Below are 18,471 nucleotides of genomic sequence, written 5' to 3'. Positions count from 1 at the left end.
GGTATCGAGCAGCTAAAATTGGGTTTGTTCAACAAAAAATAATGAACAAACGTGCCGTCTTGTGGTCTGAGTTTCTCTTCAAACGTTTCGGGCCTGGCCTTTCACCCGCTTGAGAACTGAGTTGTCTGCTGTCCGAAGGACGTACGAAGATATCATGGAGGTTACTATCGCGGCGATAGGCGACCAGCAGTGGTTGAGAAAGACTAATGTCTTGAACAATCAGCACCCCTCTAATCAAATGTCCGATAGAATTCCCTTGGTTCTCACTTACCATCCATTAAATGAAAGAATAAGGACAATCCTACTTCTCAAATTTAACATCTTGACTGGTGGCCATTAAATCAGGGAAGTCTTTCCACAATCACCGCTGGTCGCCTATCGCCACGTTTTGTCGAGCACATTCGAAGCAAAGGGAAGAAAGTGCCTGGTTTCCCTGTCGGGGAACATTTTAACACGGCTGGTCACTCGATCCACGACATTCTAGTCCATGGAATTATGCTCTGCGGGGAAAACGCGCAACGGAGGCGCCTGGAGATGCGCCTTATTTTTCAGCTTGGCATCGGTCATCCGCGCGGCTTAAACTCCGACTTCCGTTTCCACTAGGCCGTGCGTGTAATAGAAAAAGTTTCTTTGAGTGTTTATTTTTTCTTTCTTGGCGTATACAAAACTTGCAACGTTTCCATCGTTCTTGTAACTCCACTGACGAAGGGCTAGGCCCGAAACCGAGACTTGTGGAGAGGCAAACCAACCACCCCCAACGGCACTATTGTTCATGAGTTTTTGTTGAACATTTCCTTACTTACTTTCTAAAGTGCCACGCAGCTTATCGGTATTTTTTTCCGTCATTTGTTGAAAATTGGGATCTACAGGGTGGAATCCAGAATCCAAGACTCTTGCCGGAATTACCTACGTGGGGTGATTTGTTATAACTTCTGTTTTGCACCCTAATTGCCTAGTAAATAATAGCGACTGGAGCAAAAAGTAGATCGGTTATGTAGCGAAAGCGTTCCGATGAAATTTTTTTTTCGACGGAGCTAAGTCATTCCATTCCTTCCTCGTGGGTTTAATTGCTCTTTGACCGGTGGGTGACTGGCATGCGTATAGAAAGCACTCTAATAGATTCCACTTGCCCGAGTGTGGCGATAGGCTGTAGTAAGTGCATCCAGTAAGAGAGAATGTTCTCACATTTTGACGCCATTTATTACTGAGTTAAGGGCTACGCGGTAGACGTTAAAAAGGGAGGGAGAAATCGGACGCTTGAGAAAGTGACAACAGGCTTTAATTTCTTTTCCTTTCACAGAGGCTGCATCGATAGACGCACGGCAGAGTTAAATTTTTTAAAGTATCATTTGCTGAACAATACATCAGCTTCCCGACGCCTTGAATTCTAGTGCAATAAACAATTAAAATCCTATATGGTACTTAAAGCTATCATTGTGTTATGAAAATGACTGATTATACTTAAATTTAGACACGAGGATAACAATTGGTCTTGAAATAATTCCAGCAAGGGAAGTCTGTCAAATGGCTTGTCAAAACTGAAGAAGAGGCGACACATCTTATGCTTCTTTCAGTTTACTTACCGCCGTGAGCGAGGCAAGTGAAGACTAGCAGTTGAAGAATGATGAACGCAACTTTTATTTCCATTGTAATCTAGGGAATATAAATATCACAACTTCTTACTAGGTTATAACAAAAGCTTTGGAAATCATAATATGCACTAACTTATTAAAAACTAGGTAATAGAGCGTCATAGATTCTCACACGGAGGGCTTTTCTATTAGCTTCTATTCCTTTTCTAAGTGAAAAAGAATCAACCAGGTCAACGAAGATTAGTAAGTAACAAATAAGACTATAAAGCTTCGACTTTATTAAGCCCATTTTTAAAGTTTAAATAAGGCGATAAAAACTTAAGCATATCTAAATGAAATTTAAAACAAGAGAATCTTCTGAACAACAATAAAACAACGCAGCTGAATAGGTTTTCCCAAGACTTATCTAAACCTAAAAAGATTTTATCTATTTTTTTAATTGCCCGTAGACGAAGGATCTGATATAGACGTTAACAAGAACTGCTGACTTTCTTAGAGAGTTGAAGCTTTAGATCAGTCCTTAATTTCGATAAATCAGGTTGAACTTACCGGCGATTTTCTCGCTTTTATTTCCTAAAAGTAGTGTTTGCCTTTGAGATCTGAAGGCAAAGGCTGAGGTATATATGCCTGATAGTGCATTCCTGAGTGCTAGCTTAGTTGCCAGCAAGGGCTCAGGAAAACAGGTCTTTGCATGTTAAAACAACACGAACGTGATGGAAGCGTTGGCTGCTAATGAGAATCATTCTTTCCCGAAAATTAATATGTTCGTCTAGAAAAGCTGTTGTTCTTCACCTGTTCATTTCTACAACTTCATCTAAGAATCCGCGCTTCTCAGTTATTGATGTCTTCCAGTAGAAAGATGTACAGTGTAATTGAAGACACGACAAAATAAGCTTCTTTTTTGGCCTAGTAGAGTTATGTAGCAAACAAATGCAAGCAACAAGTTGAATGCCTTGGGCTAAAATTTTCATGGTGGTCTAAATTGGACGTTTGCGTGAGATCGTCTTTTGGTTCAATATAAACAATGGTAAACAAAATAATAGAAGTAAAGAAAATTAAAATAAAATAAAATAAAAGGAATCAGCATTCGAAGGTTCGAGAGAAAGTTTATCTAGAGACGCGGAAGGGCACTTATCTTAAAAAGAAAGAAAAGTGGGCCGAGTGAGAATTCCTGAAGTTCATCACAAACAGTTTCAGAAAGGATAATTATATTCTACATTGTCTTCTTCAACGTATTGGGTTCTACTGGAAATATGGCTTTTAAACCCATCTCAGGAAGTAATTACACGTATTATGTATGAGCTCCCTAGCAAATGAGAGACTTAGCATCCCGATTATGAGGGATACAATATATACCTTTCCATAAGCCTAGCTCTAATATTATTCTGTGAGTGTTGGTTCGCAAATGTAGTCACTGATTACAATGTATTTTTGAATTTTTTCTTAGGTTTCGGCGCTCTGAATCTGAAAATGCGCATAAAAGCACAGCTCACGTACTCATTGGTTTTCCAATATTTCAGTTATGGGCAAATATACTTGTACATCAGCCGGGGCGAATATCTAACATGATTATTGTCGGTTTGCATTTTCAATTAATCATAATCATTAACTGTGAAATTTTCCTTGGTTTCGGCGCATTGTGCATGAAAGAATTTTACGAAGGGATAATCCTAACTAACATTGGGACCTCCTTGTCCAATATTTCAGCCATGGGCTGTTTTTCTCAAAACTTCGCACATGACCTCTCTTACCAAAGTCATTGTCCAAAATGAGGCAAGACAACGCCTTTAGCTTAAAGAACGTTTATTATATTTCAGATTGGATAAACTATCTGTAAGAAAATGATGATCTCAGTGACTGAAATAACTTTAATTGACTGGACAGCGCTCTGAAATAAATAAGCGACGTATTTGAAGGTGAACTAATTTCCAAATTTTTTCCTATATTAAAGAACACTATGTTAGCTGTTTGACAAGAACGGACCTATGAAATCCGAGTTAACTTTCCAACTGAAAAAATAAATCGTTCCTTTTTTTTCCAAGTAAAGGTGTAGTTCAAATTCTGATAATCGTGTCGCTAAAAATAAAGAGTACGGATGAAAGTAAAGACACTCAAGCTGGAAGAGAGTAGAACAAATTCAAGAAGAAACAAACTTGTGATTTTTGTAACTCCATAAAATAACTAAAAACGTGTGCTCCTTTTAAATAAGATTTTTTTTGTTTTTCAATTTCTTTTTCCGATGAAGCATTATCCCCCGTACCCCATTTAGAACCTGGAATTATACTTTTCTTTTGTTGTGGTTTATGGCTTAAAAAAAGGAGGAATATTACATTTGAAGCGTGCTTTTGGTTTGCGTTATGGTTTATAGAACGAGCAATGTAATGCTGTTTGAGCGTGCAAGTTTCGCCTTATGGCTTATAGAACATAGATCAAGGAGTACTGTATTACATTTGAAGGGAACTTGTTTTGCTTTATGGCTTAAAGAACGAGAAATATGTCTGTGAATTGGAGCGTGCTTGTTTTGCTCTGTAGCTTATTGAAACGAGGAATAGTCTTACTATCGGAGCGTACTTACTTCGCTTTATGGCTTATAGAACAAGGAATATTGCATTTGAAGCGTGCTTATTTCGCTTTATGGCTTATGGAACGAGGAATTTACGTTCTGTATGAATTGCTACAGCCTTAGCCTTGCCAAATAAATACATTTGTAAATTGTTCAAAAGGTATTTCTTAACCACAAGGGTTAAAGGAAATTTAGCTAATTTAGGATAAATGAATAAATGAATTGGGGAATTACCTTTTCCTTCTTCCTTGAACGGTTCAACTAACAAAGTGATAGTCCAGTTTGACTCTTTGGATAATGAGGGATACAATATATACCTTAAGCCTAGCTCTAATATTATTCTGTGAGTGTTGGTTTGCAAATGTAGTCACTGATTACAATGTATTTTTAAAATGTTTCTTAGGTTTCGACGCTCTGAATCTAAAAATGCGCATAAAAGCTTTTATCTTTTAGCCATATATTGGGACCTCCCGCTCAGCTCACGTACTCATTGGATGGTTTTCCAATATTTTAGTTATGGGCTGATTTTCTCGAGACGTCTCTCATGACCTAAGCTGTCAGAGGCATAGTCTAAAATGAGGCAGGACATGAGGAAGGTTTATCTCAGATAAGAAAAACTATTTGTCTTAAGAAAAATCACAATTAAAACATGGAAAGCACAGATGCCAAGCAAATATACCTGTACATCAACCGGGGCAAATGTCTAACATTATTGTTGGTTTGCATTTTCAATTAATCATAATCACACGAAGGGATAATTATAATTAACATTGGGACCTCCTACTTGTTGGTGACGCGGCAGAATTTCGAGCAGAATAAGTGATTTTTGAGGCGAGCATTCTGTCGGACGAATAAGGCATTTTCGAGCAGAATTTAAGCAGAATATAAGGAAAAATCAGCGGCACTAATTATATGCATAACAGTTGTAAGAAAAATTTAAAACTAAATAGAAAACAAATGGAAAATAAACTTCGCACATAACCTTTCCTACCAAAGTCATTGTCGAAAATGAGGCAAGACAACGCCTTTAGCTTTAAGAACGTTTATTATATTTCAGATTGGATAACCTATCTTTCCTTAAAAATGACGATTACAACATAGAAGGTATATCGATGCCAAACAAATATACCTGTGCGTCAACGAATATCAAACATTTTTCTATGAGTTATCATTTTCACAGGTTAATCATCATTTGAAGCGTTTCTTTGGTTTTGACGCATTAACACTAAATATGCGCCAAAAAGCTTTTTGCGAAAGAATAATGTTATAATTATCATTGGGACCTCTTGCTTGACTGACAGGTACTAATTGGTGTTTTAAAATCGAAAAATCTCGCAAGACCTAAGTTCTGGGCAAAGTCATTGTGCAAAATGAGGCAAGACAACGCCTTTGTCTTGAGTTACATTTACTTCAGATTAGACAAATTATTTGTCCTAAGAAAAATTAAAATGAAAACATGGAAGGTACCGAAAACAGACAGTTATACCTGTAAATCCGCAAATATCTTGATTCAATCATTATTTGGGAAGCGTTTCTTTGATTTGATATACCAAGTCTAAAAATAAACGTAAGAGGCTTCTGGCGGGAGAATGATTCTATGATTAACATTTCAGTGGACCTCTTTTAATTTCACCTCCTGCACTTCCAATATTCAACCCTAGGAAGCTTTTTCTCGAAACCTCTCCCGCTGAATAAATAGCTGAAATTTGCGGATTAATTATTTACTATCTTATTTAAAATGAGGGTAAAATTCCATAACCAAGAAGAAGCAAACTAGATTCCCGGGGGGCAGACTAGCCTATAGAGGTCGGATTTCGAAAAAACGTATATTTGGTACAAGGCAGTGGAGGATTTGTATCCCCGTCTGTATGTAACAAGAAATTCAGCTGTTAGGGTAACCAAATACAATCCACCTTCCCGTAAGCGACCACCTAAAATGAGAAGATTCAGTGGTCGCCACTTCCTGGTGGTGGTTATACCGTGTGGCACGTAATTTTTCCGGGAGTTTATTTTTGCGGATTGGCGATTGCTTGTGTTTTGGGGGACTAATTTTTGCAATTAGGACAAATTGGTTTTTCTTGCTGGGAATTATTTTTTTCGATTTTCAAAAAGTACCCAGTACCCAGCACTGATAACATTTTCGTTTTTATTGAGTACGTGCAATAGAAATATTCAAACAATAATACGGTGTGCGTAACCTATATGGAATGAGCAATTCATTGTATACCGTCTTGTTTCTGATCGAAAGAGACAAGTTGTAATTTAAGAGTGATTTTCTGTAAAATTCGAACTTCGGCCTGACACGTTACCTCATCGATTTGGCGGATTTTTGGCATGTAGTCTTAGAATAGTGTCCTAAATACTGAATGTATATTCTTTGGTTCGAATTCTCTTTCCTTAGATACAAGAATCTTTTGCTTAGATACAAGATTGACCGTTTTGACGAGGCCTCGAGGGGCCGCCATATTGGTATAATAAAAGAGCTTTCAGGGAAATATTTATGGCCTTACCACTGAAATAACCCAATCGTGACTCGCACAGCTACAAAGGACTATCCTTCTTCTTTGCAATTACTTACTTTTATCTGAAAATGGTTAAGTCTGAGCTACGAACGGCTAAAGCTTCTCACAGCATATTTTCGGTTCTTAAAAGGAACACAAATTTGGTAGAAATTGGAAGGGCAATATCATGCTTGCCACATCGATTTAAAATAAGCCATTTTACGTAAACATAGTTTATTTATAGATAAGGAAGATCGTTGAATAAAATTCTTTGGCAAATGTAACAGAGCAGAAAGATAATGGCATGAATGTGCATTTGTTCAGCTACTTAGCCCCTAACAAATATTCGCTGAATCCTTCTTGAGAAAATCCTTCAAAATTGATTGTGGCACATATTTATCTATTTATCGCTTAAAAAATTCCCACTTGTCTTGTAAAAAGATGATCTTTTATTTCTGATCTTGCGACGAGCTTGTAATATGCGCTAAATAAAAATTGTCATTAAATTTTGTTGCACACCGACCAGTTCGAGCTGGCTCTTTGATTTTCCTGACAAATGGAGCCGCTCGTATGTACAGTTTCTGCCTGTATATTTTGCTGTATACAGCTTCAAATAAATCACACTTTCTTATGCGACGATAACGCAAACTTTGTCAAATTTTAGCAATAGGTTAGAAAAACAAACTGTGTTTTGCGGCTTTACGCAAATTACACCCATATCTTAAAACTTTTTAATACAACTATGCTTTCAGTTTGCTTCTATGTACATTTGGCAGACCTTTACAGCGTAAGATATAAAGTCAGTACATAAAATGAAGTAAAATGACTCATCAAGTCAAATTAGGTGATTGAATTAAAGTCCGAAAAATATGACATGGAATGATTCGGTGGGAGCTGAGACTAAGCTATTTTTAGTAGTTTTTCACATGGAACGTAACCAACCAGGTGCTTTGTTGTAACTGGGATTTACTCACAAATATTTGTCTTCAGAATACCCAACTTATTGTTCAAACCTGACCAGGAAAAAGCTCTCGTAGAAGTTGCCAGGGGCATTTGATATTTTTCTTGTGCAACGTCAATATCTATTCCACCCGTCGCATCGCTTCCCTATGTTTATGTTTTATGTTTACGCATTCTGAAGTCATTTAACTTTAAAAACTTACTGTAAAGAAGTAGTGAGAGCTTAAGGTCTCGAGGTGTTTGTGTTTTTATGACAGAGTTAATTTTGTACTTTTTTATGGCTTATGCCCTTTGGTGAAATTTCTTGGGTTTTCTTGGCTTGAGAAGGGCAGGTCTTTATTGTAGGAAACGTGGCGTTAGTTATTGGACGCTGAGTTCCTGTTTGAGTTAAGTATTTAAAAAACAGAACTATATGATTAGAACGGAAATATTTTGTTATCTGTAGGCTCTTGAGGGATGACACTCAGTAAGAACTCCAACAACGGTGACACTCAACTCGAAGCTAACATCCTTAATTACAAAATCGCACGTGCTTAAACAACGACTACAGCTTATATAAGATGCTCAAAAGACTTAAAGTAAGACTATACAAAATAGAATCCATCTAAGTAATACGCGACAGTATCTATTTTTGGAAAGTTGCATGGTCATGGAGTTAAGAAGATTTGACTAAACTCTAAAATCAGCCTCTTCCCGCCAAACATATTGGCACCAAAATTGTGTTCGCTCGCGCCGGGCTGGCTCGACTTTTGGGATACCGTCATGTTAAAACAGTGATTCCATTTTAATAACTATATTATTATAGCTTGCTCGCCCCAAAGAGACTGCATTTCATTTTCCAGAAACCGATCAGTTACTTTTTGAGCCTCTGAATTCAGACTTTTATATGTCTATGATGAAGTACCTTTGGTGTGGTCAGTCTACAAGCAAAGTCATGGCATTCCTCAAAATTCCAGTTTGCTACAGGATTAGAAGTTACGAGAAAATACTGAGCAAAATTCAGAATACTCACAAGAATGGGAGAGAAAAGAATAAACAACCCTTCTGCTCAACCTAAGAACAGGAAAAACGTTTGACAGCGTCTGGAAGACTTTGAACTTGATAAATGTCGTTCATTTCACTTCCCGGTTCCGCCGTGCAGTTCTTTAACTATTAACAGAAACTCATAAGGGGTTGAAACTTGTAACTCGCGTTCAATGCTCGTGAATATTCACTTTTACCTCATTTGGAAACCTTAGTGACAGATATCCATTTTCAACAAATGGCTGCCGCGCGATCACCATGCAGATGTTTTAAGACAAGAGTTCTGCATTTCAGGGTTAAAAATACAACGTTAAAAGACAAAAAATGGAAAGAGAAAGTTCAAAAGAATGCTCAGCTTTCTTTTTGTGGAGGAAGGGAAGCTTTTCATCAAGAAATCGTCCGTCGAGGAATTCAACCTCGTTTTCTTCACGACGGAGCGCATGGTCTGTTTTGAAATGCAACTAAGACAGTGAAGTTTTTGCTGAATTTTCAGGTACATTTTGCACTCTATGGCCAAGACAATTTCGTTTTAGAAAGGGAATTTATGTATTTTTAAATGTTTCATAGAAGTTTTATAAATTTTTCTCTTCGACGCTAAAGAAAAATTACAAAATGTGCCCCGAATTGAAATGGATTTTGTGTTGAATTTTGCCATGTGCTCAGCCGATTTCACTTGCGTGAACGGATCCATGATCCAGATAGTGTTTTTCGAATTGCTTTAAAAGATTAACTTTCTGGATTTTGAATAAAAATTTTCAAGAAACGGCTTCTCTGTCTATTGTTTTGAGTTTGTTCATTCGTCTGAAATTAGCTCAAAACACGATCGTGACCACAACATCCAAGCTGAATTTAAGCTTAAATGCTTCTCACATTACTTACACGAATCACTTCACAATCGTTCCAAATATGGTACTTTCGAAAATGAATAATCACGAGCATCGGACAAAGCAAACAAACGAGAGTTACCCGTTTCAACCCCTTATGAGTTTCTGCTATTAAAAATAGCTTAGTCTCAGCTCCCACCGAACCATTATATGTCATATTTTTCGGACTTTTATTCAATCACCTAATTTGACTTGATGAGTCATTTTTACTTCATTTTATGTACTGGCTTTATATCTTACGCTGTAAAGGTCTGCCAAATGTACATAGAAGCAAACTGGAAGCATAGTTATATTAAAAAGTTTTAAGGTATGGGTGTAATTTGCGTAAAGCCGCAAAACACAGTTTGTTTTTCTAACCTATTGCTAAAATTTGACAAAGTTTGCGTTATCGTTGCATAAGAAAGTGTGATTTATTTGAAGCTGTATACAGCAAAATATACAGGCAGAAACTGTACATACGAGCGGCTCCATTTGTCAGGTAAATCGAAGAGCCAGCTCGAACTGGTCGGTGTGCAACAAAATTTAATGACAATTTTTATTTAGCGCATATTACAAGCTCGTCGTAAGATCAGAAATAAAAGATCATCTTTTTACAAGACAAGTGGGAATTTTTTAAGCGATAAATAGATAAATATGTGCCACAATCAATTTTGAAGGATTTTCTCAAGAAGGATTCAGCGAATATTTGTTAGGGGCTAAGTAGCTGAACAAATGCACATTCATGCCATTATCTTTCTGCTCTGTTACATTTGCCAAAGAATTTTATTCAACGATCTTACTTATCTATAAATAAACTATGTTTAGGTAAAATGGCTCATTTAAATCGATGCGGCAAGCATGATATTGCCCTTCCAATTTCTACCAAATTTGTGTTCCTTTTAAGAACCGAAAATATGCTATGAGAAGCTTTAGCCGTTCGTAGCTCAGACTTAACCATTTTCAGATAAAAGTAAGTAATTGCAAAGAAGAAGGATAGTCCTTTGTAGCTGTGCGAGTCACGATTGGGTTATTTCAGTGGTAAGGCCATAAATATTTCCCTGAAAGCTCTTTTATTATACCAATATGGCGGCCCCTCGAGGCCTCGTCAAAACGGTCAATCTTGTATCTAAGCAAAAGATTCTTGTATCTAAGGAAAAAGAATTCGAACCGAAGAATATACATTCAGTATTTAGGACACTATTCTAAGACTACATGCCAAAAATCCGCCAAATCGATGAGGTAACGTGTCAGGCCGAAGTTCGAATTTTACAGAAAATCACTCTTAAATTACAACTTGTCTCTTTCGATCAGAAACAAGACGGTATACAATGAATTGCTCATTCCATATAGGTTACGCACACCGTATTATTGTTTGAATATTTCTATTGCACGTACTCAATAAAAACGAAAATGTTATCAGTGCTGGGTACTGGGTACTTTTTGAAAATCGAAAAAAATAATTCCCAGCAAGAAAAACCAATTTGTCCTAATTGCAAAAATTAGTCCCCCAAAACACAAGCAATCGCCAATCCGCAAAAATAAACTCCCGGAAAATTCTCGTGCCACACGGTATAACCACCACCAGGAAGTGGCGACCACTGAATCTTCTCATTTTAGGTGGTCGCTTACGGGAAGGTGGATTGTATTTGGTTACCCTAACAGCTGAATTTCTTGTTACACACAGACGGGGATACAAATCCTCCACTGCCTTGTACCAAATATACGTTTTTTCGAAATCCGACCTCTATAACCTAGTCTGCCCCCCGGGAATCTAGTTTGCTTCTTCTTGGTTATGGAATTTTACCCTCATTTTAAATAAGATAGTAAATAATTAATCCGCAAATTTGAGCAATTTATTCAGCAGGAAAGGTTTCGAGAAAAAGCTTCCTAGGGTTGAATATTGGAAGTGCAGGAGGTGAAATTAAAAGAGGTCCACTGAAATGATAATCATAGAATCATTCTCCCGCCAGAAGCCTCTTATGTTTATTTTAAGACTTGGTATATCAAATCAAAGAAACGCTTCCCAAATAATGATTGAATCAAGATATTTGCGGATTTACAGGTATAACTGTGTGTTTTCGGTACCTTCCATGTTTTCATTTTAATTTTTCTTAAGACAAATAATTTGTCTAATCTTGAATAAATGTAACTCGAGACAAAGGCGTTGTCTTTCCTCATTTTGCACAATGACTTTGCCCAGAACTTAGGTCTTGCGAGATTTTTCGATTTTAAAACACCAATTAGTACCTGTCAGTCAAGCAAGAGGTCCCAATGATAATTATAACATTATTCTTTCGCAAAAAGCTTTTTGGCGCATATTTAGTGTTAATTCGTCAAAACCAAAGAAACGCTTCAAATGATGATTAACCTGTGAAAATGATAACTCATAGAAAAATGTTTGATATTCGTTGACGCACAGGTATATTTGTTTGGCATCGGTATACCTTCTATGTTGTAATCGTCATTTTTAAGGACAGATAGGTTATCCAATCTGAAATATAATAAACGTTCTTAAAGCTAAAGGCGTTGTCTTGCCTCATTTTCGACAATGACTTTGGTAGGAAAGGTCATGTGCGAAGTTTCGAGAAAAAGCAGCCCATGACTGAACTAAGGCTTGGATAAATTCTGCTCGTAAAATTGCTTATTCTGTCTGCCGGCAGTGCTCGTAAAAATTGCTTATTCTGTTCAAAATTCTGCTTGAACATCCTTATTCGGCTCGAATTCTGCTTGGTGTTCGTATTTATTTTCGCAAATATAGAAGGGAGCCTGGGCCTAACCCCTAAAACCTAATTAGATATTCATTATACGTAACGAAATTGTAATTCATCTTACTTTTAATGTGAGTGCGTTGTAGCTATTAAATAATCAAATTAATCACAAGTCATTTTCCATTTGTTTTCTATTTAGTTTTAAGTTTTTCTTACAACTGTTATGCATATAATTAGTGCCGCTGATTTTTCCTTATATTCTGCTAAAATTCTGCTCGAAAATGCCTTATTCGTCCGGCAGAATGCTCGCCTCAAAAATCGCTTATTCTGCTCGAAATTCTGCCGCGTCAGAATTTGTTCAAACCAAATATTGATACACCAACAAGTAGGAGGTCCCAATGTTAATTATAATTATCGCTTCGTGTGATTATGATTAACTGAAAATGCAAACCAACAATAATGTTAGACATTTGCCCCGGTTGATGTACAGGTATATTTGCTTGGCATCTGTGCTTTCCATGTTTTAATTGTGATTTTTCTTAAGACAAATAGTTTTTCTTATCTGAGATAAACCTTCCTCATGTCCTGCCTCATTTTAGACTATGCCTCTGACAGCTTAGGTCATGAGAGACATCTCGAGAAAATCAGCCCATAACTGAAATATTGGAAAACCATGCAATGAGTACGTGAGCTGAGCGGGAGGTCCCAATATATGGCTAAAAGATAAAAGCTTTTATGCGCATTTTTAGATTCAGAGCGTCGAAACCTAAGAAACATTTTAAAAATACATTGTAATCAGTGACTACATTTGCAAAAGAACACTCACAGAATAATATTAGAGCTAGGCTTATGGAAAGGTATATATTGTATCCCTCATAATCGGGATGTTAAGTCTCTCATTTGCTAGGGAGCTCATACATAATACGTGTAATTACTTCCTGAGATGGGTTTAAAAGCCATATTTCCAGTAGAACCCAATACGTTGAAGAAGACAATGTAGAATATAATTATCCTTTCTGAAACTGTTTGTGATGAACTTCAGGAATTCTCACTCGGCCCACTTTTCTTTCTTTTTAAGATAAGTGCCCTTCCGAATCTCTAGATAAACTTTTTCTCGAACTTTCGAATGCTGATTCCTTTTATTTTATTTTATTTTAATTTTTTTACTTCTATTATTTTGTTTACCATTGTTTATATTGAACCAAAAGACGATCTCACGCAAACGTCCAATTTAGACCACTATGAAAATTTTTAGCCCAAGGCATTTAACTTGTTGCTTGCTTTTGTTTGCTACATAACTCTTCTAGGCCAAAAAAGAAGCTTATTTTGTCGTGTCTTCAATTACACTGTACATCTTTCTACTGGAACACATCAATAACTGAGAAGCGCGGATTCTTAGATGAAGTTGTAGAAATGAACAGGTGAAGAACAACAGCTTTTCTAGACGAACATATTAATTTTCGGAAAAGAATGATTCTCATTAGCAGCCAACGCTTCCATCACGTTCGTGTTGTTTTAACATGCAAAGACCTGTTTTCCTGAACCCTTGCTGACAACTAAGCTAGCACTCAGGAATGCACTATCAGGTATATATACCTCAGCCTTTGCCTTCAGATCTCAAAGGCAAACACTACTTTTAGGAAATCAAAGAGAGAAAATCGCCGGTAAGTTCAACCTGATTTATCGAAATTAAGGACTGATCTAAAGCTTCAACTCTCTAAGAAAGTCAGCAGTTCTTGTTTACGTTTATATCAGATCCTTCGTCTATGGGCAATTAAAAAAAATAGATAAAATCTTTTTAGGTTTAGATAAGTCTTGGTAAAATCTATTCAGCTGCGTTGTTTTATTGTTGTTCAGAAGATTCTCTTGTTTTAAATTTCATCTAGATATGCTTAAGTTTTTATCGCCTTGTTTAAACTTTAAAACTGGGCTCAATAAAGTCGAAGCTTTATAGTCTTATTTGTTACTTACTAATCTTCGTTGACCTGGTTGATTCTTTTTTACTTAGAAAAGGAATAGAAGCTAATAGAAAAGCTCTCCGTGTGACAACCTATGACGCTCTATTACCTAGTTTTTAATAAGTTAGTGCATGTTATGATTTCCAAAGCTTTTGTTATAACCTAGTAAGAAGTTGTGATATTTATATTCCCTAGATTACAATGGAAATAAAAGTTGCGTTCATCATTCTTCAACTGCTAGTCTTCACTTGCCTCGCTCACGGCGGTAAGTAAACTGAAAGAAGCATAAGATGTGTCGCCTCTTCTTCAGTTTTGACAAGCCATTTGACATACTTCCCTTGCTGGAATTATTTCAAGACCAATTGTTATCCTCGTGTCTAAATTTAAGTATAATCAGTCATTTTCATAACACAATGATAGCTTTAAGTACCATATAGGATTTTAATTGTTTATTGCACTAGAATTCAAGGCGTCGGGAAGCTGATGTATTGTTCAGCAAATGATACTTTAAAAAATTTAACTCTGCCGTGCGTCTATCGATGCAGCCTCTGTGAAAGGAAAAGAAATTAAAGCCTGTTGTCACTTTCTCAAGCGTCCGATTTCTCCCTCCCTTTTTATCGTCTACCGCGTAGCCCTTAACTCAGTAATAAATGGCGTCAAAATGTGAGAACATTCTCTCTTACTGGATGCACTTGCTACAGTCTATCGCCACACTCGGGCAAGTGGAATCTATTAGAGTGCTTTCCATACGCATGCCAGTCACCCACCGGTCAAAGAGCAATTAAACCCACGAGGAAGGAATGGAATGACTTAGCTCCGTCGAAAAAAAAATTTCATCGGAACGCTTTCGCTACATAACCGATCTACTTTTTGCTCCAGTCGCTATTATTTACTAGGCAATAAGGGTGCAAAACAGAAGTTATAACAAATCACCCCACATAGGTAATTCCGGCAAGAGTCTTGACTTCTGGATTCCACCCTGTAGATCCCAATTTTCAACAAATGACGGAAAAAAATTCCGATAATCTGCGTGGCACTTTAGAAAGTAAGTAAGGAAATGTTCAACAAAAACTCATGAACAATAGTGCCGTTGGAGGTGGTTGGTTTGCCTCTCCACAAGTCTCGGTTTCGGGCCTAGCCCTTCGTCAGTGGAGTTACAAGTACGATGGAAACGTTGCAAGTTTTGTATACGCCAAGAAAGAAAAAATAAACACTCAAAGAAACTTTTTCTATTACACGCACGGCCTAGTGGAAACGGAAGTCGGAGTTTAAGCCGCGCGGATGACCGATGCCAAGCTGAAAAATAAGGCGCATCTCCAGGCGCCTCCGTTGCGCGTTTTCCCCGCAGAGCATAATTCCATGGACTAGAATGTCGTGGATCGAGTGACCAGCCGTGTTAAAATGTTCCCCGACAGGGAAACCAGGCACTTTCTTCCCTTTGCTTCGAATGTGCTCGACAAAACGTGGCGATAGGCGACCAGCGGTGATTGTGGAAAGACTTCCCTGATTTAATGGCCACCAGTCAAGATGTTAAATTTGAGAAGTAGGATTGTCCTTATTCTTTCATTTAATGGATGGTAAGTGAGAACCAAGGGAATTCTATCGGACATTTGGTTAGAGGGGTGCTGATTGTTCAAGACATTAGTCTTTCTCAACCACTGCTGGTCGCCTATCGCCGCGATAGTAACCTCCATGATATCTTCGTACGTTCTTCGGACAGCAGACAACTCAGTTCTCAAGCGGGTGAAGGGCCAGGCCCGAAACGTTTGAAGAGAAACTCAAACCACAAGACGGCACGTTTGTTCGTTATTTTTTGTTGAACAAACCCAATTTTAGCTGCTGGATACCAAATTCCTTGCCAGTGTAAATTGCCTTTCGGATTCCAATCATTGGCGAGATTCTGGATTCCTCGAGCTGATCTTCGGATTCCAATTAATGCCCAGGATTCCGGATTCCAAAAGCAAATATTTCCGAATTCCGGAATCTGGATTACCGCACGTAAAGCTAAATAAATTTTAACACACAAACATATTAAAAGTTTTAATGAAGTGAACGAGGAAGCCATTATATTAATAATAAACGATGGACTTACGAGATTTGACGGGAGTCAAAGTTCGAAATCAAGCAAGCCTGAATTTTTAAGGCTTTCTCTTCGCAACTGAATCAGTTGTGCTACTTAACTATGCCGAGCCTTCTCTGCATTTATTTATTCGCAACGCTCTACCCATTGAAATATACATGTATGAAATGAATCATTTTTTGAACTGTGGATAAAGATATGAAGGTGAACATGATCTTCGCAGTGAAATGAACAACCTAAGCGGTTGAAAACAACCTGTCAAGCCTGATATACAAATCATGTCCAGTGCATAAAAATCATGTCAAAGTGAAAGTAAAATCAACTATTACAGCTGATTCTTAAGTCAAGGCACAAGCCGATTAATAAAATGGATTTACAAAGAAAGATACTAGTTGCTCTTACGGAAAAGAAAACAGCAACTTAATAACAGCCTGCAAACCACTTAGCTGAAACTTATGTCACGTTAGGCCCCTTTTAAACGTGGAACTTCTTATGATTGCCGAACACCTATTTTAGTAGGTGAGAGTAATTAAACTGGGCAGTTGATTCAGACGTCGGATACGATGGTTCCCAATTTAACTCCGTTTGTTGTAAATATTCCCAGTCTCTAGAAATTTTTTTATCCAATATGGATAAGGGTTTCTATAATTAATGCATTATATTCGGCACATGTGAAATGCGACTTCTAAATCAAATGTTGAACCTAAGTCTAATTTTCGACTGTTTCAGTCGCAGATTCGACAAAGTCGTATTTAATTTGAAACTGTCGAATTTAGTTGATTCAGACGTCCTATCTAGATCTCAAAGCAGACTTTTAAACTTCTGGCTCAGTTTTCGTTTGGTTCTGCTTTGAAAATGGAATAATAATTACTCAGAAACAATACAGTGTTAGGAATTGTTGAGAAAAATAGCAAAGACCTGCCAATTCATGACAAAAAAGGTACTTTAAAAACGAACTAAACATTCAAAACCCTTTGACACGTGACTAATGACATTATGGCCCTCTTTTGGTCATGAAAAAATTATCAGGTAGAACATTACTTTTCTGCAAATTTCCTCTGCCGTGTGATAAAAGGTTGACTCTGTACTGCCCTCGGCCTAGTCTCCCGAATTTTTCGCTCATGTTCATTACCCACTTAAATTTTAAATGCCGGACGTGAACTGTTTATTTTTAAGAGCCAGTCTCTGTAAGATCCTCATATCGAGTTTTGCCCACAAAATGGATTTCGCTCATAATTTTTCTGTAGACTTCGTTTAATAAGTATATAACAAATATGAAACCAGATTGGAGAAATTTGCTTCTGTAAATTTTTTTTAACGAATTTTCTTTCGACGCCACATGAGGACCTGAGATGCTTGTGAAATATGCAAATTTCGTCAAAATTCAACCGATTGCTCCGGATAAAAGAGTGCGACCCAAAGCTTCCAGTTTACTAGTTATTTTAATTGAGCCTTTATCTTTAAAATAATACAGGTCAGAATCAGCAACACCTTTTCGTTTAGAAAATCTGAGGAAACACACTTGGCCCCTTTGACCCACTTAGCGAAACATACGATTTTAGCCAAATTCAGTGGATTAAATCTCAAAAGTGGCTCACACTTACAGACTCTCCTGCATATCATTGTGTAGTTTAATCCTTCAGCTACTGAATCGTGTTAAAAGTTTTGGCGGCCATTCAAGTTCGGTCGAGGGGTGAGTGGCGAAACTTGCCTTACTTTGCCATTTCGCAGGTGTTTCGCCATCATTAAGTCCAGAAGGATTGTCAGAATAGAAAGCGACAAATCGGGTAAATGCCACTCGAAACTTGTCCATTCCTAAAGACTGCATACTTTCAAACACTGTTTTCCATGTGGCTATGGTTTTAACCAAAGGAAGACGGGAGAGAAGGCGGTGAACGTGAGCTTATTTACTGTCCGCCATGTTTTTGGAGAGTTTGTGGAAGAGGTGGAATCTGGAGTCCGGAATCCGGAATGCGGAATTCGCAACCCTTCTCCTTTTTTTATTTGTGGAAAATCATTTCGCCTATTTGTGGCTCACTTTTCTGCTTAAATTCTTTTATTCAGGTCAGAGACAAATACGTTTGTATCATCGGCAAATAATATCAGTTGTAATATTGTTGACGTGTTGATTATATCGTTGATGTAGAGCAGAAAAAAACAAAGGCCCTAGTATTGAACCTTGGGGATCGCCACACATGATATTAGCACAAGACAAAACATAAC

General features: G+C 37.4%; 1 long non-coding RNA gene and 1 pseudogene across 1 annotated transcript in view; one reads left to right on the top strand and one right to left on the bottom strand.

Annotated features, from left to right (window-relative positions):
- Window positions 1-4,524, bottom strand: part of LOC140948774 (uncharacterized) — a 10,287-nt gene extending 5,763 nt beyond the window's left edge. The window contains exons 1-2 of the long non-coding RNA XR_012167090.1: window positions 4,390-4,524; window positions 1,584-1,653 (exon numbers count right to left, since the gene is read on the bottom strand). This is a non-coding gene — a long non-coding RNA (uncharacterized lncRNA). The remainder of the gene's footprint in view (window positions 1-1,583; window positions 1,654-4,389) is intronic.
- The window catches only part of LOC140928285 (pseudouridylate synthase 7 homolog), a 100,780-nt pseudogene that overhangs the window by 35,996 nt on the left and 46,313 nt on the right, over window positions 1-18,471 (top strand).

The sequence above is a fragment of the Porites lutea genome, chromosome 1 (genome assembly GCF_958299795.1).
Source record: "Porites lutea chromosome 1, jaPorLute2.1, whole genome shotgun sequence".
NCBI classification, from domain to species: domain Eukaryota; kingdom Metazoa; phylum Cnidaria; class Anthozoa; order Scleractinia; family Poritidae; genus Porites; species Porites lutea.
This window is presented reverse-complemented; position numbering and strand designations above follow the sequence as displayed.